Genomic DNA, 21,027 nt, shown 5'->3' with positions numbered 1-21,027 from the left:
TCATGCCAATGCACTCCAGCCTGGGCGACAGAGCGAGACTCTGTCTCAAAAAAAAAAAAAAAAGTTCGTTGATTATCTGTGTTTGGATTTATTTTGGGACTCTGTATTTGATTCCACTGGTCTATGTGTCTGTTTTTATGCCAGTATCAGACTGTGTTGGTTACTATAACTTTGTAATATAAATTTAAATCAGGAAGTGTCATGTTTCCAACTTTTTTTTTTTTCAGAATTGCTTTGGCTATTTGGGGTTTTTTTGTGGTTCCATGTGAATTTTAGGATTTTTTCCTATTTCTGTGAAAAATGATACTGGAATTTCAGTAGAGAGCAAAACATTTTTTATCATATTGACTGCATTCTCTTACCTCAGTACAATAATTTGAAATTAATAAAAAAATAGGCAACAAAGGATATATTTCTAGAGATTAAAAAACCTTCTAAAAACTTAAAAATCAAAAAATTATAACAATGATAATTACCAACAGTAGCTGAGCTTCTATAATGTGCCAGACATTCTTCCATGCATTTTACATGTTTAGCTCATTTAATCCTGATAGGACCCCAAGTAAGAACTGTCATTATTTCCACTTTACAGATAATGAAACTGAGCAACAGTGTGATTCTGCCCAGAGGCAGAACACATCCTTTTTAACACAACCCCAAACTGCTTCTTCACTTAGAAAATAATATGTAACTGAGGCCAGGGGTGTGGCTCATGCCTGTAATCCCAGCACTTTGGGAGGCTGAGGCGGGAGGATCATGAGGTCAGGAGTTTGAGATCAGCCTGACCAACATGGTGAAACCGCATCTCTACTAAAAATACAAAAATCAGCCGGGCGTGGTGGCATGCACCTGTAATCCCAGCTACTCAGGAGGCTGAGGCAGGAGAATCACTTGAACTTGGGAGGTGAAAGTTGCAGTGAGCCAAGATTGTGCCACTGCACTCCAGCCTGGGTGACAGAGCGAGACTCTGTCTCAAAAAAAAAAAAAAAATGTAACTGAATGATCATGAAAAGTATAATATGCAGAACACATCAAAAGTGTAGTAAGTACATAGCCATAAAAAAGAACAAAACCACACAGTTTGCAGCAACATGGATATAGCTGGAGGCCACAATCCTAAGCAAATCAACGCAGGAACAGAAAACCAAATACCTCATGCTCTCATTTGTAAGTGGGAGCTAAACTTTGAGCACACATGGACATAAATGTGGGAACAACAGACACTGTGGACTACTAGAGCGGGGAGGGAAGTAGGGGAAGTGGACTGAAAAACTCCCTATTGGATACTATGCCACTACCTGGGTGGTGATGGGATCCACACCCCAAACCTCAGCATCATGCAATCTACCCACGTAACAAACCTGCCATGTACCCCTTGTACCTAAAATAAAAGTTGAAATTTTTTAAAAAGTGTAGTAAGTGGGAGGTGTATAATCTCAGATGCTTGTATCTTAGTAAAAAAGAAATGACTGAAAAGTAATGACGTAAACACTCAACAGAGTAAACCCCAAAATAGTAGATACAAGGAATTAATAGAAAGCATAAGTTGATGAAATGATAGAGAAGATTGTAAAGCCTAAAGCTGATTGACTGTAAAAACAAATAAAACGGAATGACTTGCAAGCAAGATTGAGTAGAAAAAATGAGATAAAGAACACACACAAATACACTAGGACTAAAATGAGTCATTGCAAATAGGGAATAGAGGTTTTGAAAACCCTACGAGAATGCTATTCACAACTTAATGACAATTGAAAAAAAAAGATAAAATGGACATTTTCCTAAAATAAATGTAACATATCAAAAGAGACTTGAAAAGGAACAGAAAACTTGCATACGTCAATAATCATGCTTCCATGATTTTATCAGCCGTTAAAAATCAAACCATCAAAAACGCAATCTTACAAAGAAATGTTACATGTATAACAAATGGCTTTCTGAATAATCTAATAACTTTTTAAACAGAAAAAGAGGAATGTTTCCCAACTTATGAACACATATAATTTTGAACAGAACAATACAAAAATAAATTATAAGCCAATTTCATTTGTGGATATAGTTACAAAATCCTAAATAAATTTTGGCCAACATAGTTCTAGCAATATATAAATAAGAATATATCATGAACAAGTTGGATTTATCTCAGAGTGCAAAGATAGTTTAAAATCAGAAAATTTTGTTTATTTTGTCATACCAACAAATTGAGAAAAAATGGGAGCATCATGGGAAATACAGAAATAGCTCTTGATAAAATTCAGCATCACTTCATGATAACATTTTGTTTTTACCAAAACAGGAGTAGAAGAGGACTTTCTTAACCTATTTTTTATTTCCCAAGAAAACAAAAACCTGAAACAAATTTGGCAAAATTTCAGATAAAGCCGAATAGTGGGCCCACAGGTGTTTGTAATATAATTCTCTGAACTTGTTTTTTTGTTTGTTTGTTTGTTTTTGGATCATCTGGATGTTAAATGAAAAAATAATTGAAATAATGGAGGAAGTGATAATGTAGAAAATTCATAAAATGAGACACTGATGAAAGGACAGAAAATAAATGATACCAAAAAATTAAGTGAAAGGGAATAAGATGACTATTGTTCATACCACATTTTACATGGTTAGACAATAAATATATGAAGGGTTCAAAGAAACGGACAATAGCAGAGATGAAAATTTACAAGAAATAGAGAAAGAAATGACAACAAAAGAAGGCAATCTAAATGAAAAGGAGAATGAAACAAAAAGGCAATTTGAAGCTAGTAGAGGAGATTTTTGGAAACAAGGGGTGTTAATTTAAAAAAGAAGAGGAGGAGGAGAAAAGAGACAACCCTCTTCCCAGTTCTGATAATATATTAAGCAAAACACTTCTTTTCAGGGTCAAGGGTTTCTTTCCCTCACCTGTAGTAGAGAACAAATTGCTACGCTCAAATCTTTTTTTTTTTTTTTGGATGTTGAAATGACTGGTGTGTAATATTTTTTAAAGCCTTCATTTTTGGTCAGCGTAAGTTTCCTTTAATTATTTTTCCATTTCTAGTTGAATTTCATTTTGAGGCTTACCATATCAAAGTGAGTATAAAGTTCTACAATTTAGTCATTGTGGATTTCATGTCATTTATGATGAAAATGGAAACGTGTAGTTTACTTGAGAAAACTGTCTTCTTCTGTAACATCTGACTCTTCATCCTCACCATCATCTGCTTGCTGATCCTTTCTTAGTTGGTAGTGGATACCTGTCCTGTTCCAGATACACACTTAGCTGACAGTGATCTCTGATGAGGTGACTTTGAATTTGCTCTTACCATATCTAAACGAGATGAATAATCTGGTGCATACAGGGAATTTAGGACAACCTCTAAATCTAAATCTTCATGCTCATCAATCTTTTGTATATTCTGGTAGGCAGCTGTGTAGACCTCTAAAGCTTTGCTGTGAAATAACATTTTGATTGTGATAAATTTGGAAAATATAGTCTTTATAGCCTTTATTTTCTGCCTTTCAAAGTTGTCAGTAGTTTCCTCCAGATGATGACTTGTTCGGGTAGCATCCATTGCAGCTCTTTGTAATTCTGTGTCTGCCTTTGGTCCAAAGGAAGAAGGACCAAGCAATTGGCGCAGCCCCAAACCCCTGCTCCAGGGACTCCCCTCAGGAATGAGCCCCTCAGGCTCTCAAAGAGCCACTCCTCATGTGGTTTCTGGCTGACGTGGGCAGTAACAACCTTAAAAAAACATTTTTTTTTTTTTTTTGAGACGGAGTCTTGCACTGTCAGCCAGGCTGGAGTGTAATGGCGTGATCTTGGCTCACTGCAACCTCCGCCGCTGGGTTCACGCCATTCTCCTGCCTCAGCCTCCTGAGTAGCTGGGATTACAGGCGCCCACCACCACGCCTGGCTAATTTTTTGTTTTTGTTTTTGTTTTTTTTTTTGTATTTTTAGTAGAGATGGGGTTTCACTATGTTGGCCAGACTGGTCTCGAACTTCTGACCTCGTGATCCGCCCGCCTCAGCCTCCCAAAGTGCTCGGATTACAGGCGTGAGCCACCATGCCTGGCCTAAAAAACGTTTTTTTAAAGGTCGAAATTCAAAGGATACAATAACATGTCGATCAGATGAGATAGGTTTCGCTGACCTGTTCCTTCTACCTGAGTTAATTGCTTAGCTTCTCGATTCCTTGCTGTGAATGTTGCTTTGGGGTCATCCCGTTTCGTTTTTACAATGGTTCCATAAGCTTTCAAGGGTTCAACTACTTTGGCTTCAAGTCTTTCAACCTCTGCTTGTCAATAATCCTGAAGTTTGGCAAACTCATCAGCAAAGTTCATCAGGCCCAGCCTTAGATGTGGGGCCTCTGTAGCGGCATATGAGTTGATTTCATTCATCCTCGGTCCACTTTGTCTCGCAGTCTGGCAGTTTTCCGCACATAGGCAGCAAAGACTTGGCACAGTTCTCCCAAATGCTTCTCCACATTTGAGACAGCTGCTTGCAGTTGCTTGGTTTGAGCGTTCCGGTTTTCCAGTGTGCATCTCAACATCTTGCCTGGCACACAACCAGGGGCCCCGGGGGAGCCAAAGCCGGGGGCTCTAAGGCGCCCGGGTGCGCGCTGGGGTGCGAGCCGCCCTCACATCATGATTCTGTGGTTCTGTGATGACTGATGACTTCTTTGTGAAGTCAGAGAGCTGTCGCCCAGGCAACATCTCTAAGTGGGGATGCAGGCAGCCATCTGCTGGTTGTAATTTTGGGGCAAAAGAACAGATAGCTACACTGTCCCCAAAATATCACACGCATGGAAGGATGTTGGAAATTAATGTTGGTAAAAAGAAAGTATATGAAAATGTCTTTATAAATTATAACATGCTATATAAGTGGCATTACAATGATCAAAGGTAAAGCAACACATATTGTAAGGTAAGATAAGATTTGATTACATAAGCAGCTTAGCAGGCCTTAGGACATAAGAGGCTTCATCCATTTCTTCCTCCTTCTTGAGTGCCTGCAGGAGATGAATGAGACACAGTCTCCGCCCCTACAGAGCTTGCAATCTTTTAGGGGCAACCGGGTACTTACGCATGACGCCAGGCAGACAGTGATGAGTGCCATGAGAGCAACGGCTGCCTCCTGTAGGGACAGAAAACACTTTCTCTCTACTCTCTGAGGTTTCATAATTGACTCCAGGACAGTAGGCAGATGAACAGGAGAAAAAAACATGCACATTTATTACACGGATGGGAGCAGTACGAGAAAGAAAAGTAAGTACCCAAAACCCAGTGAAATTGACAAGCTTATCTACTTCTTCATAAAGAAGAGGGGATCGGGCGTGTAGGCTGCTTAGGGGAGAATAAGTGCTTTTTGGGGAAGACGAACAGGTGATAGCCTATGGCGATGTCTGTGAGTGGCCCGGACCCTCAGTCTCTTCTCCTATGGTACAGTGAATCTTGTCTCTGGAGGAGGAACTGAGTTCCTTTTTAGATCTATCTTTAAGGAGACAAGGAAAGTTCAGGGACAGCCCCTCTCTGTACTTAGGGGAGAAAGAGGATCGAGACAGGAGGGCAAGAGAAGGTCAGAGAGATCTTAGTGCTGAGGCCGTTGCTGAAGCCTTCCAATCTCCTCCAGTTCAAAGTACTCTGCAGGCCAGAGCGCCATATGTTCAGGTAGCTTTTTCTGAGCCCCAGCAATGGTCGGCTGTGACATCCAGGAAGGCTCTGAAGAGGACGTGGAATTCACCTGGCTCTTGAAGGACAGGGAATACTTGAAAAGAAAAAGATAGACAAAGGACTCAGACAAAAGAAATAGTTCTCTTTCTCTCACGTAACGCTTGGATAACTTTGCCAGTCATCCATCCCTGCCTTGAGGGAATTGAACAGAGAGCAGGCCAATTCGGAAGAAGAGATGAAAGTCTGTTGTGGAGAGCCCCTTAAGGGTCCTTGAACATGTAGGACCAGCCAAAGGATAACGGGGTGTGCAGGTGTCCATCTAAGCACCACAGCTTAGTTGGGAGCAATCTTGGAATTCCAAGCCTCAGATCCCCACAGCCCTTTCTTCTCATCCCGCCTCTGGCAATGCGTAAACAGGAAACAATCCAGGGGAGGCACCGGCCCAGCCCCTCCCACCCAGGGACAGGCGAGAGCTGGTGGGTCAGCCTGTATCTCCACACTGGTGCCCCTGCTCAGAGGAATTGATTTATTCATGTAAAACGATCTCCATAGCCCAAAGCAAGCTCATTTATTTATGAATAATTTGAAAAGGAAAGTAGAAATCTTTCATGGGACTACTTCAGAATATTTCATAATGTTACCTCCCAAAAACTGGGGCTTATTTGCCTGGTGAGTAACAAACGACTCTCCAGGAGAACTCAGATTTTGATCAATAGGCATTGTGTTACTTGGCACAAGTAAGACACACACGGGAAGTGTCCTCCAAAGCCGTATCTTCCCAAGGGAAAGTGACAGGAGGGTTTGATGGAGTGATGGAGAAGGGAGAGGTGCATCATGGCATGTGTTTGGGGGGGTCTTAGTGGCCCAGACCCCCCCTCTACATGCCATGATGGGTCACAGGTTATGATAATAAAGCTATAGCTCCTCTAGGGGAGGAGGGCTTTAGCATGGCATGAAGAAACTTCACTGGGGTTCATCTATAAGTTGCTGGGGTCTGTCAGTTGCTGGTTCCAACCAGCAAGGCGACTGCATTCCACACAGGCTGCAGGGCAAGAGGCTGTAAAACAGGCTGCTTGCTCAGGTTGATTATTCATTTCCTAAAATCCCTGGAAACCCTGTCTGTCTGCTTACAAAAGTACAGTGAATCCTTCATTTACGTGATCAGAGTTCATAGTATCTCCAATCTGCATGTTTCGGATGACCACTCTGAACAGTGATGTTGCTTATACAGCCAAGGTACGGAGTTCTCCCAATCTGTGCTGCTTGGTCAATGATTGGCAGTAACTTCCCCCATCCAGATTGATAGAGAACTGCAATGGGAAACTTGCCTTGAAGAACAGATTTCCCTAAGGGAATCAGTGCTAAAGAACTGGTACATTATGAACGTGTTCTTTAGCAAAGCTTGTAAAGTATTTCAGAGGCCAAGATGTATCAGGGTGTCGACAGGTATGAAACATGTTAAAGGTCTTGAGTGGCTGATGGTCCAGATCTTGTTAGCATCTCTCCTTAGAAAGGCAAACTCAGGGCCCAACCTACACCTCGATTTCCAGGTCATGGATATGCAGGCTAAAGTTGAAGATGTCTTGGTTTAGATATCTTTGAGAGGAAGTCGTAAGTCACCCTCCTCAACCACCTAGGAATGTTTCCTAGGAGAAAGAAGTTGAACATTGCTATTTTTTTTTACTCTGATGTTAATGTTGATATCAAACAGGTCAAATATTAATAATTTTCCTTTAATATACTTGATTCTACTAGTTACACCATTTACTTATAATACCTAATGCAATGTAAACGTTATGTAAGTAGTTGTTACCCTGTATTGTTTAGGAAATAAGGCCAAGAAAAAAGTCTGTACATTTTCAGTACAGATGCAACCATCCATTTTTTTTTGCACATATTTTTGATCCCTGGTTGGTTGAATCCATGGATGCGGAACCCCCGGATACAGAGGGCCAACTGTATATTTAAATTTAAATTAAGCTCTAGTTTGCAATGTTCACACTATGACAGTGTAGTAAAAATCAACACAAAGCTGGGTGCAGTGACTCACACCTGTAATCCCAGTACTTTGAGAGGCTGAGGTGGGAGGACCACTTGAGGCTGGGAGTTTGAGACCAGCCTGGGCAACATAGTGAGACCCCACTTTCCCCCACAAAAATCAACACAATACTTCTGATTGCATGATTGTTAAAAGTAAAGTAACACCTTAAAAAAGCCCCAGCTTATACTATGCAGCCATAAAAAATGTTGAGTTCATGTCCTTTGTAGGGACATGGAAGAAGCTGGAAACCATCATTCTCAGCAAACTATCGCAAGGACAAAAAACCAAACACCGCATGTTCTCACTCATAGGTGGGAATTGAACAATGAGAACCCTTGGACACAGGAAGGGGAACATCACACACTGGGGCCTGTTGGGGGTAGGGGAAGGGGGGAGGGATAGCATTAGGAGATATACCTAATGTAAATGACGAGTTAATGGGTGCAACACACCAACATGGCACATGTATACATATGTAACAAACCTGCATGTTGTGCACATGTACCCTAGAACTTAAAGTATAATAAAAAATACATATATATATATAAAAAGCCCCAGCTTGTTATATCTTATTTTCCTCATTCAAAGTCTATTCATTAAATGGCTGAGTAGGAATAAATATCATTCCTAATTTTAAGATCCAATGACAGGTAATTAATGAACCATACTATACATGATTTTCATATTTATAGACATCTGTCACTTTACATTTTGTTAGTCTTACCATATGTGCTGCTTTGTTTTAATTCCAGTACTTAAGTTTATGGACATATACTGTGAAAATGTAGCTGTAACATCATCAAATTGGTTATCAGAGTCTTTCTTGCTGATCAGCTTTCTATTTTTAAAGGGTAATTGTTACAAATATTAAACTTATCCTAGAATCTTATTCCTCTTTTTAAAAAATATTTGCTGTGCACTTTTTTAAGTTTCTTCTATCTGGACTCGTTCTATCACCTAGGCTGGAGTGCAATGGTGCAATCTTGGCTAACTGCAACCTCCGCCTTCCAGGTTCAAGCAATTCTCCTGCCTCAGCCTCCCAAGTAGCTGGGATTACAGGCATGTGCCACCACGCCTGGCTAATTTTGTATTTTTACTGGAGACGGGGTTTCTCCATGTCGGTCAGGCTGGTCTCAAACTCCTGACCTCAGGTGATCCGCCCTTCTCGGTCTCTCAAAGTGCTGGGATTACAGGCGTGAGCCACCGCGCCCAGCCCTTAAGTTTCTTAAATTCAGTCTAAAAATATACCCCCCAGCACTGGATATGTGGCTGTACTTACATAATATTTATACTTGGTATCATCATTTAACATGTGAAATGTATTAATAATTTCTAGAACTTCTGCCTGATAAGGAAGACTTTTTCGATTCCTAATCATCACTAATTTTGGTTTCACTGCTCGAGACACACTCCACGGGTTGAGAAATGCCCTTTTAGGTTCTGTCTTTCATTGCTAAGTGCAGCATCCAAATTAATTATTGTGTATTTGGTCTGAGTAGAGTTGTTTTTCTCATTTTGAGCTTGTCTTCAATATCACCATAGATTGGGTTTAATTCTCTAAATCCATATTGGATTTGAATCAGCCCTGAAGGCAGTGACAGTACTAGACACATTTTTTTTTAAGTTTTAGCAACAAAGACAACAATCCCCAAACTATTCTTGAAAAGTCTATTTTTGATATAAATTAGGGAAAGGAGATTCAATCAATAGAGAGACTGAATATACAAAATGAGCCATGGCCAGAGCATATATAAAATGCTTCTGTAACAACTGGCCCTAAATGGCCAAGATTTGATTAATAACTGACAGCTTCCCTAACTTTTGTCCCTGCTTCCAACACCAAGTATGCCCCCCTAACCAATCACATAGGATGCTCACCTCTAGCCAGCCCGCCTGCAGCTTCCCCAGGCCATGGTCTCCATCAGGGCACACCTGATGCCTTCTCTTTTTTCTACTCTGAAGCTTTCCCACTCCTCTGCCTTCCGTTGAGTCTCTGCAACAACGCAAGTGATAGTGGGTGATTCCCTTGTTATAGCAAGCTCTGAGTGAACAACTTTTCATACTTCTCATTTGATTGGTCTTTTAATTTCTACACAATGCATTAAGTGTATATTGAATGTCCTCTATAAATATGCATTCTGGTGGAGAAGGCCTAAGACCGGGACTCAACAGAGCAGACAATCTAGCTTCCCAACTGAAGGAAACAATAACTGAACAGTTTTTGAGGGAATCGTATAAAATATGAGTCAGATTATCATAAACTGTGACTGATTTTTGCTGCACTATGAACTTCTTTAGGTGGACACCGTGATAAAATGCTCAGACTGACTTAAACAGAAGTGGGAGGCTACCGTTTCACACAAGTCAGATGTGCAGTTGAGTATGGCCTGACCAAGAGAAGGAATTGTGTCAGCAGGATTCTCTTCTCCACAGTGCTGCTTCTAGCTTGGTTCCCCTGCCAGGTGTTTATGGCAGCATCTCCTGACTTCAACTCCCAGAATCTCTGGGATTCCCCATCCTGGTTTCAAGATGCTGCAGAGGAAGCCCACTGCAAGCTTCACGTCTTTGGAGCAGCAAATTCAATAAAGAGCGCAGGACCCTATTTCCCAGAGCATCAGCTAAGTCTTCATGTCCTCTTGGCTTCACTTGGGTTAAATTCCCAACCCTAACACAGTCATGTGGCAAAGGAGATGGGAAACGGTCATTGGCTTGAGCCAATGTGAACTCACTCTTGTCCCATGAAGGAAGGCACTAGTCATATCTCTTTATGCTCCAAAATTTAGCCCAGTGCTCTCAATAAATGACTCTTTTTTATGATATGAAAGAAAACCAGGAAGGGTTGGTTTGGTGGGAAGATGAACTCAGAGCTTTGGTAGGGAAGGAGTGAGACCCCAAGGCTTAGGTTGGGGACAATAGGTAGATGCAATCGAGAGCTCTCACTGCAATATTCTCTGGAATCCTTGAAGTTCAGAAGTGGCCCACATTGCCTAATTGGAAGATAGTGGGCCCTTCTTACTTGAAGACCAGATAGTGAGACAGTGCCTTATAAGACAACATCTGTCTTCCTCAGGATCTGCTCTACTTCCACTCCCAGCCACGAGATTCATAATTAAGGTCAGATGTCAGCACAACCTAATGGGGAAAGCAGAGCCTGCTAAGGGAGAAGAGGGATTCTACACCCAAGCAGCTCAGAACCTGGCTGATGTGTACTGGCAAGAACTGGTGAGTATGCCTGGGAGTGAATCTCCATGGTGCTGGACCAAAGGGTTGGAATATAAAACTGGATAAGAGAGAGTTTCTCTGTAAGGGGGCACTCCTCTTTCACTCAGAATTAGCTACCTGGCAAGGGTCCCAGGATGTGGGTCTCATACACAGCTTGGATAAGTCCTGGAAACTTGCAGAAAGTGTTGGCCTACAAAAAAATGAAGTAAAGATGGCAGAACTACCAGCACTGACTGTGGAGAAAAGAATCAAGAGGCTTGGAGAAGTGGACATGCTAGAATAGTTCTCCCACGGGAGGTCAGTTGACCATGCTCCTGGGGAGAACACTGCATGGATGCAGGTGATAAGGAATCCACTGGTGAGTTTGGAGTCCTAATTAGGGAAAAGGAGTCAAGATGGTTGGGACCAGGGTAAAGCAAAAAAACAGATAAGCTGTAAGTTTGCCTTTCTTCATGGTCCAGGACACAGAGCCATCCTGTGCAAATAACTCACAATCTTCCTGCGCCCAGCTATCACCAGACCCTCGGCTGATGGAAAAATGCAAGTTAGCTCACTGCGACCTTGGCATTATCAGTACCGCACAAAGCCCTCTTCAGCACACAGCACAAGCACCATCCTATAAAATCCCCAGCAAGCTTTTGTCTCCTTGCAGTCAGCTCCTCTCTTGGTGACTTGCCCATTGCTTTCCTGAAATACATTTTCCTACTTTTTCCAATAAATCTGCCTCTCTTTACCTAAAACTATCTTGATAAATTCTTTTTACCATCTGTGCCACCAGCCCTAGGTAGTTGCTACCCATGACAGTGAGGACACCAGCACACTGAGAAACTCAATGGCAGCTGTCTTCTGTAGGCTGGGGCTGACAAGAGATGACACTACAGAACTGATCACACAGTAGCAGAGGCCAGCAGCACTTAATCGTCAGAAGCTAGATGGCATAATAAGGACAGTAAATCTGGAATGACAGTCAGGGGAGATCCAGGGAGGTGTTTCTAGAAACATGGTGTTTCTAGGGGAAAGATAAGTGGGCAGGCAACAAGGGCATTGTTTACAGGGTATCCTAAAAATCTTAGTGCAGTTTTAAGCTCTAAAGAGAGGTCAAGAATGGATGATCAGTTTAAAATAACTAAAAGTATAATTGGATTGTTTGTAACACAAAGGATAAATGCATTAAGGAATGGAGACCCAATTTTATGTGATGTGATTAGTACTCACTGCATGCCTGTATCAAAACATTTCATGTACCCCATAAATATATACACCTACTGTGTACCCACAAAAATTGAAAAAAAAAGAATGGATGATAAGGAGGCTAAAGTCAGCCATTCCTAGTGGGAAGTTATACCTTCTTGCCCAATTTCAAGACCTAAGCCAGTTCTCAGACCCAGAATTCATTGAGCGAAGAAAAGGTCCATACGGGTCCGTGAGGAAGGATCCATACATGCAGGATATACAGCACAGCCTATGCAGTATGGATTCCCCAGTGCTCCCAAAAGAAACTACAGCCACCTATGTAGGTGCTATACCTTGGAAAGAAGGGAACACCCAGATCTTATATCCAAGGCCCTTGAATAGAGCAATATCTAAGAAGTCAAATGTCACTGGGGCCTCCCTGTTAGAGAAACGCGGGTGTGAGAAAATAAATAAGGCAGTAGGCTCAGCATGGCCATGGGCAGCAGCGGTGGTGGTGGTAGAGGTGGAGATGGAGTCCTGGATAGGAGGACTGGGTGTTGTTCCTGGGCAGTGCAGGCCAGAGTGATGATTGTGACATTTGGAATGATACAGCATTGATAGAAGCTTATGATAAAGCCGTGCTTCATTTAAGCCACCATTCACAAGAATGACATTTGTGAAACTTTAGATAACCAAATGTCACACCTAAAAGAAAACCCAAGAAGAATAAGAGCCAAAAATAGAATATGCAACTCCCTTGAAACACAGGAAAGCTGGTGGCGCATGTTCTGCCATTAGGTCAGAAGACAGCTGCCTTCACCCAGCTACATCATTGCTTCAGTTTATTGTATTTTATTTTTATTGTTATTATTTTGAGACAGCATCATGCTCTGTCACCCAGGTTGAAGTGCAGTGGCACCATCACAGCTCACTGCAGCCTCCACCTCTCGGACCCAACTGATCCTCCTGCCTCAGCCTCCCTAGTAGCTGGGACTTAATTTTTATTTTTCATAGAGACAGGTTCTCACTACATTGCCCAGGCTGGTCTTGAACTCCTGGGCTCAAGCAGTTCTCCCGCCTCAGCCTCCCAAAGTGCTGGGATTACGGGCGTGAGCCACCACAGCCTGAGCCACTTAGGTTGATTTTAACGGAAAAACCCATGTTGCGGTGTACACTGGATATGGAAATGAAGAAGAGCAAAATCTGCCTGATTACTACTTTCCCCAACCTCTGAAGTAGCTAATAATATAGAATAGAACACTCAAGAGAATGAAAGTCAAGTTCCAATGGATGAAAATGAGAACTCCAGGTCTTCTGGAAATAAACCAAATAACATCAAATCAAAAGCTACTCCATGAAACTCTTTTCTCCTTCTGCCACCCCCAGGCCAGGGTCAGGACTGAGACCAGGAAAGCCAGGTCTAAAATTCAATGTTCCTCCACCAGCACCCCATTTCCTGTCATGCTGGCTGCCTCCATTTCCCTCTGGACCATCAATAATTCCTCCACTCCCACCTCTCATATGTCCAGAGTCTCTTAATGATGCTTTGCTTTGGGAAGTGTGATCATCTCTTGGTACCTAACTGGCTATCATACTGGCTATTATATGGTGTGATGGTTAATATTAGATGTGAACTTGATTGGATTGAAGGATGCCTAGATAGCTGGTAAAGTATTGTTTCTGGGTGTGTCTGTGAGGGTGTCGCTAGAGGAGACTGACGTTTGAGTCAGTGGGCTGGGAGAGGAAGACCCTCCCTCAATGTGGGTGGGCACCATCCAATCAGATGCCAGTGCCACAGGTGGAAGGGGGTGGGATAACCTTGCCTGCTGAGTCCTCTGGCTGCCTTCCGTCTCCTGTGCTGGGTGCTTCCTCCTACTTCTCCTGCCCTTGGACATTAGACTCCAGGTTCTTTGGACTCTGGGACTTGCATAGTGGCTTGCTGGGGGCTCTTGGGTCTTTGGCCACAGACTTTCAGTCTGCATAGGGCTGCATAATCAGCTTCCCTGGTCTGAGGCTTTCAGACTCGGACTGAGCCACTGCCAGCTTCTCTCTTCCCCAGCTAGAAGACAGCTTATCATGGGACTTCACCTTGTGATTGTGTGAGCCAATCCTCCCTGATAAACTCTCTCATAGGAAGAACTGACTCACACAATCACATACACAATACGTGATATGTATATGATAGATATATAATATTAACATAAACTGTGTGTGTGTGTGTGTGTGTATATATATATATATATATATATATAACCCATGTATATACATATACATATATCCTACTAGTTCTGTCCCTCTGGAGAACCTTGACTAATACATATGAGGGTTTTTTTATGTGTTTGTTTGTTTGTTTTTTGAGATGGGTGGTGCAATCTAGGCTCACTGCAACCTCTGCCTCCTGGGCTCAAGCAATTCTCCTGCCTTAGCCTCCCAAGTAGCTGGGATTACAGGCATGTGCCACCACGCCTGGCTAATTTTTGTATTTTTAGTAGAGGCAGAGTTTCATCATGTTGCCCAGGCTGGTCTTGAACTCCTGGCCTCAAGTGATCTGCCCACCTCAGCCTCTCAAAGTGATGGGATTACAGGTGTGAGCCACCATGTCTGGCATGAGGCACCGCGCCCGGTGAGTTTCAAAATAAAAATAAAAAAGAAAGGTGCTCACATGTCAATTAAGGAGTAATTCTGCCATGATTATAAAAGTGAGTCTTACTTTTGCATACATTTTATGGTTTGTGGAAAACAAATGTTTTACAATATTTAAAAAATCGAATTGTTAAATAGTTGAAAAGTTAATGTAAAACAACATTAAAGGGATTTTGATGCCAAAACTATTAGATAAAAAATTGATCTACATCCACCCCAGAATTCTCATGGTGTCAAAGTATCATCTTACCAAAGATTTGCTGATTGGTTGTGTGGGCACAACATACGTTTATAATGAAGAGATCCTTAGGATCTAATGACATTGCACCACCAGGAGTCAGACAACCAGACATGCTTTTTCATTTGTCATGTAGTGTGCACCTATGATGTGTTCTTATCAAAAGAGTTCAACTGGAATTTAGTCGAGCTTTTAGATCTAATTTCCCATTTGCAGAAGATACTGAGGCTAGAACAACAAGTTAAATGACACCATTAAAGAAATGATCAGATAGGTTCAGAATGTGGAATGTTGTAGAGATAACTGGCCTCATTTCTTCAAAATATCAGCATTTGGGAAGAAGAAGAAGGAGGTGGAGTGGGTAACTCTTCTATACTCAAAGTTACTTAAGGCCAGGCAGGGTGGCTCAAGTCTTTGGGAGGCTGAGACGGGAGAAGCACTTGAGGCCAGGAATTTGAGATCAGCCTGGGCAACATAGCCAGAACCCATTATCTACAAAAATTCTTTAAAAATTAGCCAGGCATGATGGTGAATGCCTGTAGTCCCAGCTGCTCAGGTGGCTGGGGTGGGAGGATCTCTTGAGCCCAGGAGTTCCAGATTGCAGTGAGCTATGATTGCGCCACTGACCTACAGCCTAGGTGACAGAGCAAGACACTGTCTCTAAAAAAATAAAAATAAAAGTTACTTAGGAGACTTAACAACTAAATGCAATGTGCAGTCTTTGATTGGAACCCATGGTTTTTTGTTGCTGTTGTTTGTTTTTTGAGACAGGGTCAGGCTGGAGTGCAGTGGCGCGATCTTGGCTCACTGCAACCTCTGCCTTCTGGGTTCAAGTGATTCTTCCGTCTCAGTCAGCCAAGTAGCTGGGTGCACGCCACTATGCCTGGCCAATTTTTGTATTTTTAGTAGAGGTAGTGTTTCACCATGTTGGCCAGGCTAGTCTCGAACTCCTGACCTCAGCTGATCTGCCCGCACCAAAGTGCTGAGATTACAGGTGTGAGCCATTGCGTCCAGCCTGAAGCCTGGTTTTAAAAGTCATCTGTAAAAGACTTGGGCGAAGGGCCACTGAAGAGATTTGAATATGGACTAGATTTTAAATGATATTAGACAATTATTGCTAATTTATGAGCTGGGATAAGGGTATTGTAGTTTATAGAAGAATGTCTTTATAAATGTGCGTGCTGAAGTATTTAGGAGTGAAGCGTTAAAATGTCTCTAAGATATTTTCAAATGGTTTAGCAAAATGTGTGCATATGTGTGTGTGTGTGTCTGTGTGTGTAAAGCATATATGGCAAAATGTTAATGAACCTAATTGGTATATTTATGAATGTTCACTGTCCTATTTTTCTATTTTCTTTATGTTTAAAAGTCTATAATAAATTTTTTTTCATAAAAAAAGAAAAGAAAGTCCTTGATAAAGTTTGTCTCTCATTGGGTCTATGCATCCTGCCACCCGCAACACCGGGTGTCATTAGTCCCAGAATATGTCAGTCTCCTAAGTAACTTTTTCATTTTTATTCTTTTGCAGACAAGTTCCTTTTTTGTTTTTTTGAAACAAGCTCCCACTCTGTCGCCCAGGCTGGAGCGCAGTGACTTGATCATGGCTCACTGCGCCACCAACTTCCCAGGTTCAAGTGATGCTCCCACCTCAATCTCCCAAATAGCTGGAATTACAGGCACACACCACCACGACTGGCTAGTTTTTTGCATTTTTAGTAGAGACGGGGTTTCACAATGTTGCCCAGGCTGGTCTTGAACTCCTGAGCTCAAGTAATCCACACGCCTCAGCCTCTCAAAGTGCTGGGACTACAGGTGTGAGCCACTGGGCCCAGCAGAGAGAAGCTCTTGACCACATGTGGCAACTGGCAGACAGAATCCCACGTTGGTTCCTTGACTGTAGAATAAGAACTACCATAGTAGGAAAGGCCACCTGAAAGTTCCTGAAATTACTCCCTCTGACCTTGATAGTAAATATCTCATTCAGAGAGATAGCAGAGATGGGTGCCACCCTCGAAGACTTTAATTGTTCAAAGCTGGCGGTCCTTCTTGTAACTCCATTTAATTCACCAGTCTCGCCTCTGCAAAATCTAGGTGCATCATGGCAGATGACAGTGGACAATCACAAACTTAACCCTAATTTTAGCTGCTGTTCTGGATATGGTATCCTTACAGAGCAGATGAACCCAGGTTGGGTCTGTGGTATGCAGCTATTAATCTAGGAAGGGCATTCTTTCAATACCCATTAGGAAAGCACATTAGTTCTCATTTTCATGGGATGAACTGCAGTAGGCTTTCACTGTCTTGCCTCAGAATATCATCCTCCCATTCTAGTTTATTTCTATGAAATTTCAGCTTTCAGGAATGACAACAAGTATTTGATAGTCTGTCAGTTAGTTCTGCATATGAAGATAGAAGGTAGACCTTGAAAATATGTCAAGCTTTTTTGCTAAAGCCTACGCTCACTGCTTTGTTGGATGCTAAGCCAACAAGCTTCAGACAAAGCTGTAAGACTGAGAGTTTCAAGGTGGCAGATAGCAGCAAAGATATTCCTATTAAATTACTGGCAACAAATCACTGGAAATCATAAAACGGTTGTTATGGGTATTAATGATGTCATAAAAATTGTCCAAAGACACTGAAGTCTTCTCTGATTGTCTCTCCGTTAAATATCTGGTGTGCCTCAGCATTCAAAAGCCGAGCACGCTCCTCCTTTTCTTCACACAGTGCAAACTTAGTGGTGGCCATTTGATTATATTTACGTGTTTCACCATTTCCTTCAACACCTAATTTGGATCAAAAGGCATCTTTTTGTCCACCAACTGTTCTCCATAATTAAAGCAGTGGATGAATTGGCATTTAAGTGTATTCTTTCTCTTTCTCTCTCTCTCTCTTTTTTTTTTTTAATTGAGACAGGATCTCACTCTGTCACCCAGTCTGGAACACGGTGGTGCGATCACAGCTCACTTCAGCTTCGAACTCCTAGGTTCAAGTGATCCTCCCACCTCAGCTTCCCAAGTAGGAACATACTTTCTGAGTAGGTATGCACCAGCATGCCTGGTTAAATGTTTTCTTTTTTTTTTTAAGACGATGTCTCACTCTGTCACCAGGCTGGAGTGCAGTGGCATGATCTTGGCTCACTGCAACCTCCCGCCTCCTGGGTTCAAACCATTCTCCTGCCTCAGCTTTCTGAGTAGCTGGGGTTACAGGTGCCTGCCACCACGCCTGGCTATTTTTTGTATTTTTAGTAGAGATGGGGTTTCACCATGTTGGTCAGTCTGGTCTCTAACTCCTGACCTCAGGTAATCCACCTACCTCAGCCTCCCAAAGTGCTGGGATTACAGTGTGAGCCACTGCACCTGGCATTTAAAAAAATTTTTTTAATAGAAAAAAATTATTTTTTAATAGGGTCTTGCTATGTTGCTCAGGCTGGTCTGAAACTCCTGAGCTCAAGTGGTCCTCCGGCCTTGGCCTCCCAAAGTGCTGGGATGACAGGCGCCAGCCACTGCACCCTGCCACCTGAATTCTCTTTCACTCACATTCTATGTTCATGCATAGCAGATACTCTGTCAGCTCTGATCCCAAAGCCTCTTCAGTGACAAGTGCCCTACAGCTCACAAGATCATCATTAACAAAACAAGAAAATACCTGTTTATAGAGTCTGTGCTTTCAGAGATAAATAAGATCAAAAGCCGTAGAACATTATCCCCAAGGAAAACATGTACGCTAGAAGCAGCTTCATGCCCTGTTCCTCAGTTCTGTCCAGGCTTGGTGAGAAATATCTGTTAACAAGAGGATGTGGTAGTAAAGACTCTTTCAATTTATCTGCCATATTATTCTGCTTTCTCTTTATGCATAATATTGGCCATTAACTTTGGGGCTGGTGTTGTTTGTTTCTTAATGTTCATGTCACTGATATCTCTTACTGCTACTACCTCTTCTCTGCCTTTAGTGATACAATTGATCGGTTTCATACTTGAAAAGGGATACTTTGCTTTTATTCCAGGAAACCTCATGTGGATACTGGAAAGGTCACTGAGCTTGTGTGAAAGTGATACAAAAGTTTGGATGGCTTTGTGCCATTATGGGACAAAATTCAATACAGACAAAGCATGAAGGGCAAAAAGTGAATGGATCACTTGTCGAACGAAATCCAATTTTCAGATATTCATGATGCTACATCCTATTCACACTTTTCTTTTCCAATGCCTGTGTGAAATCATCACCTTCACAGATTCACTTGTCCCAACATGTAAGAGTTCCCATTCCACATTTGTGCTGGAGTCTTGTTTATTATGTTTGTGTGTGGTGTTATTCTGGTTGTAGTATGTATGTTATTATTTCGTTATTGCCTTTATGCCTCAATAAACCATTTGCACCACTAATCCACTTTTGTGAAATGAAGCTAAAATGCAATGTGTGCGTAAAAATAAAAAGGCACCTTGAATAAAGTAAGCAGTATTATGTAAATGATTCGGACGCACATAAGCCACAAGGCAGCAGACCCTACTAACCGGATAGCAGCTCCTTCCAAAATGATCAGCACAAAGTGTGGCTCATGTGCAACCTCTGAGCACATAATTATTTTTAGCATGTTAATGGCATTTCTTGAAAAGCATAGTTTATCTTACATTTTAAATTTATGACATGAATATGAACAAAATTGCCTCATAGCTTTTCCTCTGAGGCTGCCTGTGGGATGCATGATAGCCTTACAGGGATGACCCAGGGGGTGTGAGCCACACTGCTCTCCACCTCTTGCCTTCTCTTCTTCTTCCTCTCTTGCAAATTAAATATTTGCTCACATTTTTAAAAGTTATTTTTCATAGTTTTATTTTCTATCCTTAGTTATTTAATTATCTGGATTTTTTTTTTTTTTTTGAGACGGAGTCTTGCTCTGTTGCCCAGGCTGGAGTGCAGTGGTGTGATCTTGGCTTGCTGCAACCTCTGCCTTCTGGGTTCAAGCGATTCTCCTGCCTCAGCCTCCTGAGTAGCTGGGATTACAGGTTCCCACCACCGTGCCCAGCTAATTTTTACATTTTTAGTAGAGACAGGGTTTCACCATGTTGGTCAGGCTGGTCTCAAACTGCTGACCTCAGGTGATCCACCCATCTTGGCCTCCCAAAGTGCTCGGATTACAGGCATGAGCCACCACACCCAGCCCTCTGGACTTTATTTTTGCATATAATAGAAGAATCTCATTCCTTCTCCAGAAAGTTAACATATTATCTCGGTAGTATTCATGAAATCATTTTTATTTTCTCCATTTATTTCCACTGCCACGTTGATCACACACACATTCTTATATGCCTTCAGCACAATTTCAGGGGCGCCCTTCATGTCAGCCCTGCAGGCATATCTCTTTTCTTTATGTTCCACGTTTTGATCCCTTATTCTACTCTTGCATTTGCACTGCTCTACTTTACTTAAGCTTAGTATGTTTTCCTATTTGGTAGTGCGAGATCCACCTAATTTCTCTACTATTTTCACATTTTTATTGGCTATTCTTTAGGGGATGTGCATATATTAGTGGTTTTTGGGTTTTGGTTTTCATGCACAAGGCTTTGGAATAAGCGAGAAGCACTCTACAAATATGAGACATTTTTCTTCTTGTAGTCTTATTATTAGTAATCCTATTAACAGGCAATTTTAATAAAATAGGTAACCTTTTCTCATCTGGGAGATCTCAGGTTTTGATACTGTTACTGATATAACATTTTATAAGAAGCCCTTCATATTGTGACTCTAAGTTTTCCTAGTCTGAGATGCTGGGAACACATGAATTGATGTGGTTGTCATCCACTAATGCAACAGGCCAAATTATTTCTCCACTGGACTGTGGAGATACTGCCACTATCTATTGGCCAAAACAATTAAGATTGGACTACATATTTAGGATGCTAAAATTGCCAATAAAAAGTAAAAAAAATGTAGTCAGCCTATTAGTTCCTTTGTTTGTATGACTCTAAGCAATCAATTTTTCACATTCCACCCCTACACTGAGATAACTAACTCACAAAGTTCAGTGTGGACACCAGGGAGGCAGAACTTTAAAGTAGCATCTTATTAAA

General features: G+C 41.8%; 1 long non-coding RNA gene and 1 pseudogene across 3 annotated transcripts; one reads left to right on the top strand and one right to left on the bottom strand.

Annotated features, from left to right (window-relative positions):
- Positions 1-2,989: 2,989 nt before the first annotated feature.
- LOC101149480 (CBY1-interacting BAR domain-containing protein 1-like) lies at positions 2,990-4,619 on the bottom strand (annotated as a pseudogene).
- Positions 4,620-4,693: 74 nt separating this feature from the next.
- Positions 4,694-19,319, top strand: LOC134758376 (uncharacterized). Of its 3 annotated transcripts, none has more exons than XR_010133558.1 (4): positions 4,694-5,237; positions 9,982-10,058; positions 10,754-10,905; positions 18,963-19,313. It is a non-coding gene; the product is annotated as an uncharacterized lncRNA (long non-coding RNA). The 3 variants fall into 3 exon arrangements; XR_010133556.1 differs by having other exon boundaries at positions 4,700-4,896; XR_010133557.1 differs by having other exon boundaries at positions 4,700-4,896; positions 9,982-10,905; positions 18,963-19,319.
- The last annotated feature ends 1,708 nt before the right edge of the window (positions 19,320-21,027 follow it).

The sequence above is a fragment of the Gorilla gorilla genome, chromosome 3, assembly GCF_029281585.2.
Source record: "Gorilla gorilla gorilla isolate KB3781 chromosome 3, NHGRI_mGorGor1-v2.1_pri, whole genome shotgun sequence".
Lineage (NCBI taxonomy): Eukaryota > Metazoa > Chordata > Mammalia > Primates > Hominidae > Gorilla > Gorilla gorilla.
This window is presented reverse-complemented; position numbering and strand designations above follow the sequence as displayed.